Here is a 12,560-nt window from a genome sequence, read left to right as displayed (position 1 = left end):
CCCTGACAACCACTATTCTATTCTCTTTGCCTATTTTAGATACCCTGTGTAAGTGGAATCATATGGTATTTGTCCTTCTGTGACTGGCTTAATTCACGCAGTAAAATGTCCTCTAGGTTCATCCATGTTGTCATAAGTGGTGGGATTTCCTTTTTTAAGGCTGAATAGTATTCTAAAGACGTATATGACACATTTTGTTCATTCATTATTGATGGATATTTGGGTTGTTTTCTTGGATTTTTTTATCCACTTGAATATGAGCATGGGATTGTAGATACCCCTTTAAGATCCTGATTTCAAGCCTCTTGGATATATGCCCGGAAATGGGATTGCTAGATTAAAACCATAGTGATTTATAAACCTCATACCTATTAGGATGGCTATTATAAAATTTTAAGAAAGTGTTGGCTAGGATGTGGAGAAACTGGAACCTTTATACACTGTAGGTGGTAATGTAGAATGGTTCTGCCACTATAGAAAACAGTATGGGGGTTCCTCAAAAAATTAAAAATAGAACCACCATATAATGACCTTTTTCTGTTTTTTAATTTATTTTTATTGAAGTATAGTTGATTTGCAATGTTGCGTTAGTTTCAGGTGTTTAGCAAAGTGATTCACTTCTACATATACATATACATATACATATTCTTTTTCAGAGTCTTCCATAATAGGTTATTACAAGATATTGAATATAGTTCCCTGTGCTACACAGTAGGTTCTTGTTGTTTGTCATATAGTGATGTTTATAAAATATGAAAAGTAGAACAATTATATTTGTTATATGTTCACATTTTAAAACAGTTTGTGAAACTTGTCTGTTGCTGAAATCACGTGGCTAATAAATGTTTAATTATAAATTTCTGTTCATAGCTACTCCCCAAAGCCCTAAGGGTCATAGTTGTGGTTCAAAGTTCACCACAGGGTGAGGCAGATGCCAGCTGGGGTGTGTCTGGGACTGGCTCCCTCGATCTTGAACTGAAGCAGCCCACTTCATGTGTTTTATGTATTGTTTTTGTATTAACATTTGCCTTCGCAAAATAAATGCTGCTAAAAAATATTTGAAAACTACTGGCCTAGTGCTCTCTTGTAGTTTAAAGCAAAACAACAAAAACAAAAAGCAAAAAAAACCAACCCAGTGTCTAAAAATATTCTACTATTTGTATTTTTAACTCTTACAAAGTAAGCTGGTTTTCTGGATTCCTTCCTTCTGCTCCTTCTTCTGAACCAGCTTTACTGTTTTTTGTACCTGCTTAAAGGAAGTGCAGGGAGAGGACTTTCAAAGGGCTTTATTAGGGTGGAGACTTTTCTTTTTTAAACAGTAATGTGTATTTTAAAATAGGACTGTAGTGATAATGAGAAGAAAATATGTACCTTGGAAAATTAATATACAGAGACTTATGGTGATATTATATTCTATTTGAAGAAAATGGCAATACTGAAAAGAAAACAGACCTTTATGTTTTAAAATTCTGTCAAATTCTGACTACCAAATAGCGTTTAAAATAAGAGATGACCTCTATACAGAAATAATCAAGAGAGAAATATAATCGTGATTAGATTTTTAAAGGGTAACAGGAACTTAGGTGACATTATAGTAGTTTTAGCCATAATACTCATAAAAGATCTCTGCTACATAAATAAAATTTGTTATAATAAGTTTCAAAAATTCTATTATCTTGTAAAAATTTAATCATTATTTAAAGAGTAGCATTTGAAATAAAAAAATCATACTACATGATTTTACAAAAGCATTATATACAGTCTAGTCTATATTTTTAAAAATATGTGTATGCATGTAGGTAGATTGAATAGAAATAACTGGTAAGATATATACATCAAGATGTTAATCCTGGATATTTCTTTCTAATGAGGTTAATGGCGATTTTAATTTTCTTTGTTTCCTAAATATTTGCTCAGTGCACATGTTTCTTTTGTAATCAGACAAACAAAACCAAATTAATTTTATTTGAAGTCACTATCGTAAGTTTTTTTTTAATCATATCGTGATATATAAACAAATTGAACTTTGGTGGAAATGATCAACAGTGACGTCTGGACTAGGTTAGGAAAGAAGAGAAATCAGGAAAGGATTGGGCTGGGAGAAAATGGGACCACATTTCTCTGTGGCCAAAGACCAGGTGAAGCAAGAGTGAAAATGTGAGATATCTGGCAGGATGGAAGTTGTGGTCAGAGAGTGCAGTATTAATGTTTAATATATCTGAGGGAGCGAGGAAGTTCTGTTGAAAACAAGATCCACATTAAAGCCTGGGGATAGAATTAAGGTTATTGCAATTTAAGAGCCCAGCAATTTTATGACAAGGTCATTATATGAGTTGTCCTAGTTAATTTTGGTAGAAAGATTGAAGAAGTTAGGGTAGATAAAAAATATGAATAAAATTCTAAAATATTAATTAGTAGGGAAAGTAACAAGTGTACAAATGATGGCAATGAGAAATGCTATAAAGCATTGTAGTGGAGTGGCTTTAGTTTTAGATGATTGATTTGTCATTACATATGTATATATATTATTATATATAAGTAAGTCTCATTTTGCTGATTTGTTTTATTTACATATCAATTCATAAAATATAAAATGTCAATATGGATTGTATTTGGTTCAAAGCCTTAAGGAAAATAAGGCTATTTGGAAGTTTAAACTAGTCAAACCAACACATTATGAGCACTACAAAATTTCTCTTAGATCATTGGAGAGAGATGACTTTACTCACTTATTGATTAATCAGTAATCATTAATACATATTTTTAAACTTTTACTAAAAGGATATAGCCAGCATATTAAAAAGCAGGCATTACAGAAACACATGTTAGCAATGAGCATTTTCTAGAGTGTTCTTGAATCTGTGCTTTGTAGAATGCTTATTAGCAGCATCTCTGGCTTCAACCTACAATGTCCCCAATAGTGACAATCAAAATGTCTCCAGACATTGCCAGGTGTCCCCTGGGGGGCAAAATCACCCCAGTTGAAAATTATGGACACTGACAAACTCATTACAAAAATAAAAGACACTATAACTATCCAAACTGTATACTTTTGGAACATTGTCTCAAGTTCCCCAACTAAGCAGAGGCTAGAATGGGGCTAACTATCGTTATCATTAACCCCAGAATATGGACTAAACAAAGTGATCTTCTTTCACAAATGAAGAAGGCAACCTTTGAAGGGAATCCAACGAAAATAACGACCAGTCATCTTTTCACAAATTGATTGCCAGTCTAAAGGGCCTCCATGGGACTAGCTTCATGGGTGTGTGATCTGGGCTGTCTCACAAGGCCCCATGCTTAGAGGGACCCCACACTTGCTTCAATTTTCTTTTGTTGCTATCTTGAAATTTTCAGTAACTAAAACATTTTCTCTGGGCTCACAAACTATCTAGTTGGTTCTGGAGCTCCATCTATTAGTAGTTGGGGCCAACTTGGATTGTATTCGAGGCCTAATTCGGTTCCCTATAGAACACTTCCTTATACAAACAGAATATAACAGAAGCAAGATAATTTAGGGAAAAACAAAGACATGAAACAAGACCCCTGTATATATAGACAAGCAAATGCAAAAACAGACCACCCAACCAGTGGAAAAATAAGAAGATAAACAGTTGAATGATTAAAATATTTATCAAATTATACATCTTTATAGCAAAAGGTCTAATTATCTTAATCAAAGACATAGTCCCAAGTCCCTTATTCAAACCTGGTTACAAATCCTTAAATGAGAAAAATCAGCAACAAGAATTTAATGAAATTAGAGCTCCGATTATTGTTGAGTCATGTGGCAGCAGATGGCAAAACAATTTGGGCACAAGGGGCCCAACGAGTATTCCTGTTGGTCCAAGGGTCATGAGGATGCTGTTGCCAAGAGAGGATCTTCAAAATGACCTTGAGGGAACCTCAAGTAATGTTAAATGAAGAGTCCCTGAAGAAAATCTGAGTAAAAGAGAAAGCTGAATTTCTTGCTTACTATGTGAGAACTATGGTGGCTAGACACAGTCACTCTGAGTAGAGCAGACTGCTGATTTAGTAAAGAGCTTTCAAGGAAGTTTGGAGTTCAGGAACTGATGGACTTTAAGAAGTACAAATGATTTTACATAATCTGTAGAAGCATGGTTACTTGAGTGAGATTGTTACTTGTAAAACCATACCCCACAGGGTTAACTGAAGCTGGCTCCTAGATAGAACTCCTTGGGTTAACAGAAGCTCGTACTTCAACAGAAGTCCTTGAGTACGTCTTACGGAACAGCTTGTTAAAAACCCCTTTGCTCGTAACCTGCCTTTACTAATCCTCCTTCAGTTGTTTTTTTCTTTCTTTAATTGCATACCCTCTAAGCTTAACATAGCTTTGGTAACATATCAACCAGGCTTTTTAAATGTCCCTAAAGATAATGCCTCTAACTTACGGGTCACTACAGTAATGGAATGGGGCTAAGTGCCTCCATTTTTTAACGTATGTCCTGTGAAGAAGCATGGAACACAGATATGCCTGCGCAGAACACTCATTACCTCACCTTTTCCCTACCTCCAATTCCCTTTCCCCATGTCTAAGACCACCCTGCTTCTTTATTTATAAATGTCTTGAGCTCTCCACCTTTGGGGAGGCGGATCTGAGACTTGTTCCCCCATCTCCTCATTTGGCTGCCTTGTGAATGATCTCTTTCTTAGCTAGAAACTTCAGAGCCTCAGCATTTGGCTTGCTGCACATTGGGCAAAGGAGCCTTGTTCAGTAACAATTGCTTGGCATTTGAAGAAGGTTTCCCGGAGTCTGTTCCTGACAAGGTACTTTCAGAAGGAAGCAGCTCCTATTGATTGGTTTGTTTGCGAAAACATTTTCACCGAGTCATTTTACCATTGATCCACTGAACAGGTTTAAACTGATTCTGGTGGCTACTTGTTACTTTCTGCTTGCCACTCCCTGATCATCTCCTTGCCATTTCCCCTGGGTCTAAGCCTATTTCCTACAATTTCTGAACTCCTCCAATTTCATTGGTAAGATTTGTCATCTGTGATTTGCATCAAAGCGTTCACCACTTCGCACAAATAGGTTGGCAGCCATCCTTGTATCAAATCCTAATCAACAATCTGATCTACCACAAAGGGTCAAGTCATCAAATCAGACTCACATGAATCAGAAATCTTGCCCAATGTCCATCTGTACTAATAATTTCAAGGATAGGCAATCAAAAAGCGGGTCTGGGACATGGAAGATGGCTCCCACTGTGTGAGGTAACTTCACAAGACCTTTTGTCTGACGTCTTCTGGGCCAGAGAGTTGCATGTCTGCTATAGGAAGGAAGTATCTGAGAACCATTATCAACTGTATGTTTTTTCTTCTTTAACTTATTAGTATGGAAAATATTTGAGTAAATTTCTAAAGATTGAGCTATCTTTGCTTTGTGATGGTATTTTATATTTCTAAGTGTTTTGAATTTTTGCATTAAAAATTTATTTCGGGATTTATTGTATGCTTGCTTGAGAATATGACTCATTCAATTTTTGCTTGAAATGTCTTTAGGTCTTCTCATTGGCTAATATATAAGCAGTATTCTGTTGATTCACTTCCTTATATTGGTGATATAATGTACTGTTTTAGATTCACATTATTGTTATTTCTATTCTGTATTATCAATGTAACAACTTTATTTTTAGATGTGTTCTCTAAATCAATACTTCATTAACTTGCCATTTTTAAATGCTTTACCATCATATTTTCAACAACTATTTAGGCAACATATATTTAATTGATTCAGTGCTTTCTGCAAGTCTTTTTACGTTTTCTCAAACTTAATTTCTTTAATTTTAATTTTCCCCTCAACCTCTTTCAAGTAAATATTTTTAGGAAGGTAATTTTAGGAGTATGTGTTGTGAATCTTTGTATAACTAAAAATATCTTTCTTTTTTTACACAAACAACAACTTGGTTGTATATTGCAGAATCTTTCTCTTTGAAGTTTGGTGAATGCTGAGTAAGATTTCTCTGGTATTAATTCGTGGAAATATTTTAGATCACATTTTTGTTTATGTTTGTATTTTAGTTTTCTAAATTTCTTTATCCTTGAAATTTTAAAATGTCATTGAATTATGTCTAGATGTTTTTGTTTTTGTTTTTGTCTTTTCAGTTTTACCTGGTATCTGGTAAGCTTTTTATATCCACCAAAACACAAAAATTTTAAAAAGTTCTGCTATTTCTTCTCTGTGAATTTATTTCTGGTCTGTTAATGAAGTCTCTATTATATATCTCAATTTTTTCTCCTACAGTTTTCTCTCGTTCTAGATTTTAAGAATCTTCTTAAGTGTGCCCTTCACTTCAGCCCTTTTTATTGTTCAATCACTGTGTATTCAGTGCCAACTATTTGTCCATGGACTAGGCTTTAGGAATACAATGAGTAAAACAGAAGGGATGTCTCTTTCTTGGATCTTCTCTCTGGGGAGGGGAAGTGTGGAAATGCACAGAGATAGTTCTTCCTTTACATCTTGAAGATGCTATATCCTCTCACCATCAAAGAGGATGTTCTGTGCAGGGACACAAGAGTGGAATTGGGTCTGATTATTTTATAGTGTTCTTGCTTATTCAGTTGTTCTGCCTCAGGACCCCATACACATTTTGCTTTATGGAAGTTCTCCTTGGGTTTCAGCAGATCATAAAGCATCACTGTCTTGTCATTATTACTCATAAAAAGTTGGTTTGGGGCAAATCAGTTACCTCTAGCTAGTTTAAACCTTTATAACTAAACTTTCTCCAAAATAAAGAGACTTTCTTATATTTAGTGATAATCTAGTGTTTCTTTGTGGACTTGATAACTGATATTTTTCATCTCAATAACAAATCTGAGAACAACTATGATCTGATACAGCGTATGAGTTGGTCTTAATACCTGGGACTCAATCACAATATGAAAGGCTAGATCAGAGGACAGATTTCTGAGGGAAATGGGGAATTTAAATATTTGCAGATCTATGACTAATCCTCTTAGAGTTGGTTATAAACCCTGTATATTATTTAGGCTTCTTGTTTTCTCTTTTCTGTTTCTTCAGGTCACCTTTTAGAAATGTCAATATCCATTGACTAGCAGAGAACATAAACTAAAATCAGTATGTTTAGATACTTTCTTAAAGCTAATTTTGTTTTTAAAATAAAATATTTGGTCAAAAAGTATATTGAAATGAAAAGCTTTTGTTGTGCGGAATATCACTGTGTTTTGTCAATTCTTGTCATTTCAGTGCATAAATGAAAATTGATTGTATTATGTATTTCTGTAACAATTGTCTTGTAAACAAATGGAGCTTGCTTTCTCTTTCAAAACAAGCAACCAAGTAAACAAAAATACAAGTCAGTACCTAGTGAACAAGCATATCTACAGCTTTAGTCAGCTCCCTGATAAAATGAAAAATGAATCAGAATTTTGTCAATCGTGGTACGCTCTGTTTTTTTTTTTTAACCTATGTTTGGGTAAGTCTATTGTGTTGTGGACATACATCCATGGACAAGTGACCATTCTCTCAGTATTGAAAGGAATTGAATGTCAGCTGTGGAAGGAGATAGAAAGACAATAATGGACCCAAACCCTAGAAACTTTAGGTTGTGGATTATTGTACGTCTTTGTTCTTGTTCCATCATTTCATTGTATTTGTATTTCTCTGGGAGGCAGCATACACTTGTATAATTAAGAAGGACAAGATAGATTCCTTTGTGCTTTCTGCTGTGGTTTTTCAGTTGTGGTTTTAATTATTGGACTGGCAGGGCAAAAGAAGTCTTTTAATTCTGAAGGATTGAAAAGACAATGAGCAATACATGGATGCAAAAAGACTGGGACTGGAGACATTACTCATTGAGGGGAGAACAAATCAGTTCTCAAATATTCATCCAGCAAATTATAAACTCCATCATTAAAAGATATTAAAGAAGTAGCATTTTTTTACCTTACTTCCTATATGGTTAGTTATTTTTGTTTTCTCTATAATAGGCATGATTTATATAAATACCATCTGTCTCTATTAGAGGAAAGAGCATTGTATTGAGAATGAAAAAACCTGGGTCTAAACTTGATCTATCGTTAATTAAATAGATAATTTTGGGCAAATTGCTTGTAAACAACCCGGGCCTTAGTTTCCTCTTCTGTCAACTGAATATGTCATATGACATAATTTCTAAGTTCTTCTCCAGCTCATCTCCGAATCATCTGATGTCTAGTCCACAAACAAATTTCTCCAAGTCCTAAGATATGTTTTTAGAGCTTTTTAAAAAAATACCAATCCAGCGAAGATTCATACATCGCATTTAATTTTTTTTGTCTCTTTGGACTTCGAAACAGTTCCCAATCTCCTTCTTTCATGCTATTTGCATGATAATTGTAGTATATTCCACATTCGGATTTGTCTAATTGCTTGCTCATACTGAGATTTAACTTCTTTATCTGTTAATAAATAGTTTCTATAATCTAACTTCATTAGGTTCAATATAAGCATTTTTGACAAGATTTCTTTTTAGTTGACACTGGTGTATGTTTTGCATCATAACAGAAGGTGCATTATGTCAGATTGTCCCACTGTTAGTGAGGCAAAGTTTTATTCTTGATTAAGGTGATAACTACCACCACATCAGTCCGTTTTTTTCCCTCCAGCTCTTAAATTTTATATTTCTTTGACTTTCAGTGTCTTTACCAGGACTATATTTTTATTACTATTTTCTTGGATTTCCTATATATATATTTATCCTATCCATAGTTGCCAAATAAGTCTTCTAATCATTTTCATTGTCTCCATGGATCAAATGCTCCCAGTTGCATAATAGCACCTAAAATCCTTACCCTGGTAGTCCCAAAGCATCTTTTATTTTGCCATCTCCCAGCAAGCCCCTTTCTGCCCCAACTAAATTAATTTTATTTTTATCTTCTACCTATGGTCTTGTCATTCCCACCCTTTCCTTCAATATCCTATTGCCTTAACCTGGGAATCCTTCTTGTGATTTCCACCCCTACCACCTCCAGCTTATTTTTATCACCCTTTATGATTTATCCCATGTCACTATAATCATTCTCTTACTCAGTGTTTTCTTAGAGATTACATATTCAATTTATATATATTGTTTTTCACAGTTTTTTCCAGCTGCAAGTAATACTTTTTAAAATCATTTTACTTTTTTAAATTAATTTTTGTATTGACGTTTAGTCAGTTTACAGTAGCTTTTGAATACAGATATTATGTTGATTCAAAGTTACAGTCATTGAAAGAGTTGAAGAAAGTTTGTCATGTGATAAACTTATTTAAAGAATAACATTTTTCTTTTTATGCCCACAGCCATCATCTATTAGATGAGAATATGGGTCAGCATAATAATGATGATGAATGAAAATACTGTTCTTTATGAAGCTGAGGAAGCTACCCTGTGAAAGTGTCACCCAACAGTGTTGTTGAGTTTTCCCTTCCAATTTCAGGTAAGATAGGATTTTTATGTGGCCTTTATTTGTGGAATTGGGCAGTTTGTTCCAGATGGAGCTTTTATGGCTTGCTTGCAAATGCTGCTGTGCTTGCTAATCATTCTTTCACTGATAAACGGAATGGACTTTCCTGTGTATTTAACTCAGTTTTTCATTGCGACGTAGTGAGATAGAGCTGGATTTGGAGTCAGAGGGCCTGGGTTTAAGTACTGGCTCTCCTACTCACCTTATGTGTAACTTTGAACAACTCTTTTAACCCCTCTGAACTTTAATTCCCTTATCTGCAAACAAACAAACAAACAAACAAAAATCCTACTATGCCTACTTCATAGGGTTGTTGCAAAAGATAAAGTAGGTAATATGAGAAATTCCTTGTGACTTACAAAGCACCGTCCAAGCGTAATGGATTATTATTTGTGTTTTTCAACTTCTTAAGGAGATAAATAGCCTCTTTCAGGGAAAAAGCTCTATCTTCTGTCTCAAAATTCTGTAATGTTTTTCTGTTTTTTTTTTTAACTAGGAAAGAAAAATGTGATTGGGTTTTTAAAAATCAGTAATATTGGAAATGAAAAGAAACGCAGTTTGTCTTTGGATTTCTTTCTAGCCGTATATTTCAGTTATTTTCTCCATTATCTTCATTCCTTCTACATTTTGACTTCTTGTTCTTTTGAAAATGTTCAATAATACCTTCCTAATTTTTTTTATACTGACCCTAGCTTCAGGGATAGCTTTACCCAGTTGAGCAAACCTCTCCATTCTTATGTTCCTTTCACTTTTTAACATTTTTACTGTTCATCAAGTTCAGTCTGTCAGTCAATCATACAACCAATATTTATGGCATACCTGCTGTGTAGAAGTCATTTATTTCTGGACTTATTGTATGCTTGCTTGAGAATATGGCTCACTCAATCTTTGCTTGAAATGTCTTTAGGTCTTCTTATTGGCTAATATATAAGCAGTATTCTATTGATCCACTTCCTTACATTGGTGATATAATGCCCTGTTTTAGATTCACATTATTGTTATTTCTATTCTGTATTGTCAGTGTAACAACTTTATTTTTAGTTGTGTTCTCTAAATCATTACTTCATTGCTTGCCATTTTTTAATGCTTTACCATCATATTTTCAACAACTGTTTAGGCAACACGTATTTAATTGGTTTCAATGCTTTCTGCAAGTCTTTTTACGTTTTCTCAATCTTATTTTTTATTGATTCCTGCCATCTCAAAGATGCCCAGCTGCATAGCCTTATGAAACAGGGCTGTTAAAATGGGCGCCATGTAAAAGCATAGCCCCAAAGAGAGTTACACAATATTAAAATGCTCCCAATTTATTGCCATCGTTAAATTTTAAAAATCCCTTCTCACAATCAGTTACTAACTATCCTGTTGCATAGGGTCAGTTTTGAGGGGTACATTTTCCCTGACTCACAGAAGAAGCCCCAGCCCCAAATCCTCACTAGCCAGTGGCAGTGGTCAAGACAAGCCTCAAGTGTCATGTTTGAGGCCCTAAGATACAATAGGTGACAGTTTAACCAGCAGGCTTAATCAGCAACTTTCCTGCTGCATTACAGGGAATGCCAACTTCCAGGTGGGGTCAAGAGGAAGCCCACTGACCATACCTCTCCTTGACTGAGCCAATCCCACACGTTAAGCTCTGTCATTTGCAACACCCCTTTTCCAAGTACCTATTTTCATACTAATCATGACTGTTGACTGCAATTCAGAACTCCCATCACTAGGTGGGAGAAGAAAAGAAAAAGAAAACAGAGTTGCCAGTTAATTATACCTCAGTCCCAATCCAGTGACTGGGAGTCTAATCTTGCTACTGAAGTCTTTGTTTCATCTCAGGTAAATCTTCTATCCTTACCCTCTGAATATGGTCAATGAAGGATGCAAAAGATATGGCCTCCTCTCCCTCCATCTTTTTTCTCCCTGTCTCTTGTGCTTTTGCCCTTCATGACATAAGTAGGGGTGGGGTAAGGAGAGAGAGCAGTCCACTTGGGTTACTGTCCACACCTTAAAAATAAGCAGGTGAATTACTTTCTGTTGGATATTTGGTTCTCTGTCAGACACTGGTGACATATAGAGTTGCTCATGTCTGCAGATCATGTCTCCACCTGGATGCAGTATGAAGCAGGCTCCCATCTGATCCATCTGTGCTCCCCTGATCCATTGCCAGGCCAGGGAGACCCCCAGAGGAGGAAGCTCTCCTCTCACTTCAACCTCCCTTCCGGAGAGTGCACCACATACCTTTTCAGGTGTGTAGTTTCTGGCTAGGTGGGTGGCTGTCCCAGGCAGTTTGATATCTCTCTTAACTCATCTCCAAATCATCGGCAACCAGTAGCATGGAAACCTCATGTTTCTCCTTCTTGTAGCCAGAGAATACCCCACAGGCCTTCTATTAGCTCTATAGTGAGTCTGCTCTCAGCAAATCCAGGCAAGAAATAGTAATCTTCAAACCCTCACTGATGGTCCTCCTGGGAGTTCCAGCTTTTTCCAGGGTGAGAGAGGGAGGCGGGTGGAACATCTTCACCTTTCCCACAATTCCCTCTATCGTTAGGAAAATGGTAAAATGGAGAAAGACCAAATATCAAACTATGATTTCTGGGTGGGGGAAGGTGTAGTCCAGTGGTAGAGTGCATGCCTACCAAGCATGAGGTCCTGGGTTCAATCCCCAGTAGCTACACTGAATAAACAAGTAAGCCTAATCTCACCCCCAAACCTCCCCCAAAACCCTGTGGTTTCTTCCCAATTCTCTTCTTCCCTCTCCCCATTTCTAGCTCTCTTTATTCAGATGATAAAGAAAGGAATGCTATAAAATAGATCCTGCTAGAAGATCACAGTATAGCAAATCATATGGTAAGGAGTCCTGCACTAATAGACTAGTGAACTTGAAGGCAAAAGAGGTGTCTTTTGTTCTTAGCAATGATTGTTATTAACGTACTTTACACTGTCATGTTGGATGAATACAGATGATTTATGTGACCCATCTAATTTCTTGTACATGACATTGAAGACCCTCCATAACCTGAGCACCATCTACTTCTGTGCTCCTCCCTCCACCTATCCCCTCTTTGAGTCGTGAGAAGCCTCTGTCCGCTCCTCACCCATCA

General features: G+C 35.9%; 1 non-coding gene across 1 annotated transcript; it reads left to right on the top strand.

Annotated features, from left to right (window-relative positions):
* The first annotated feature begins 12,065 nt into the window (after positions 1–12,065).
* TRNAG-ACC (transfer RNA glycine (anticodon ACC)) lies at positions 12,066–12,133 on the top strand. The gene has a single exon. It is a non-coding gene; the product is annotated as a tRNA-Gly (tRNA).
* The last annotated feature ends 427 nt before the right edge of the window (positions 12,134–12,560 follow it).

Source organism: Vicugna pacos, chromosome 13 (assembly GCF_048564905.1).
Source record: "Vicugna pacos chromosome 13, VicPac4, whole genome shotgun sequence".
Classification (NCBI taxonomy): Eukaryota; Metazoa; Chordata; class Mammalia; order Artiodactyla; family Camelidae; genus Vicugna; species Vicugna pacos.
Note: the sequence above shows the minus strand (reverse complement) of the source record. Positions and strands in the feature narration are given on the sequence as shown.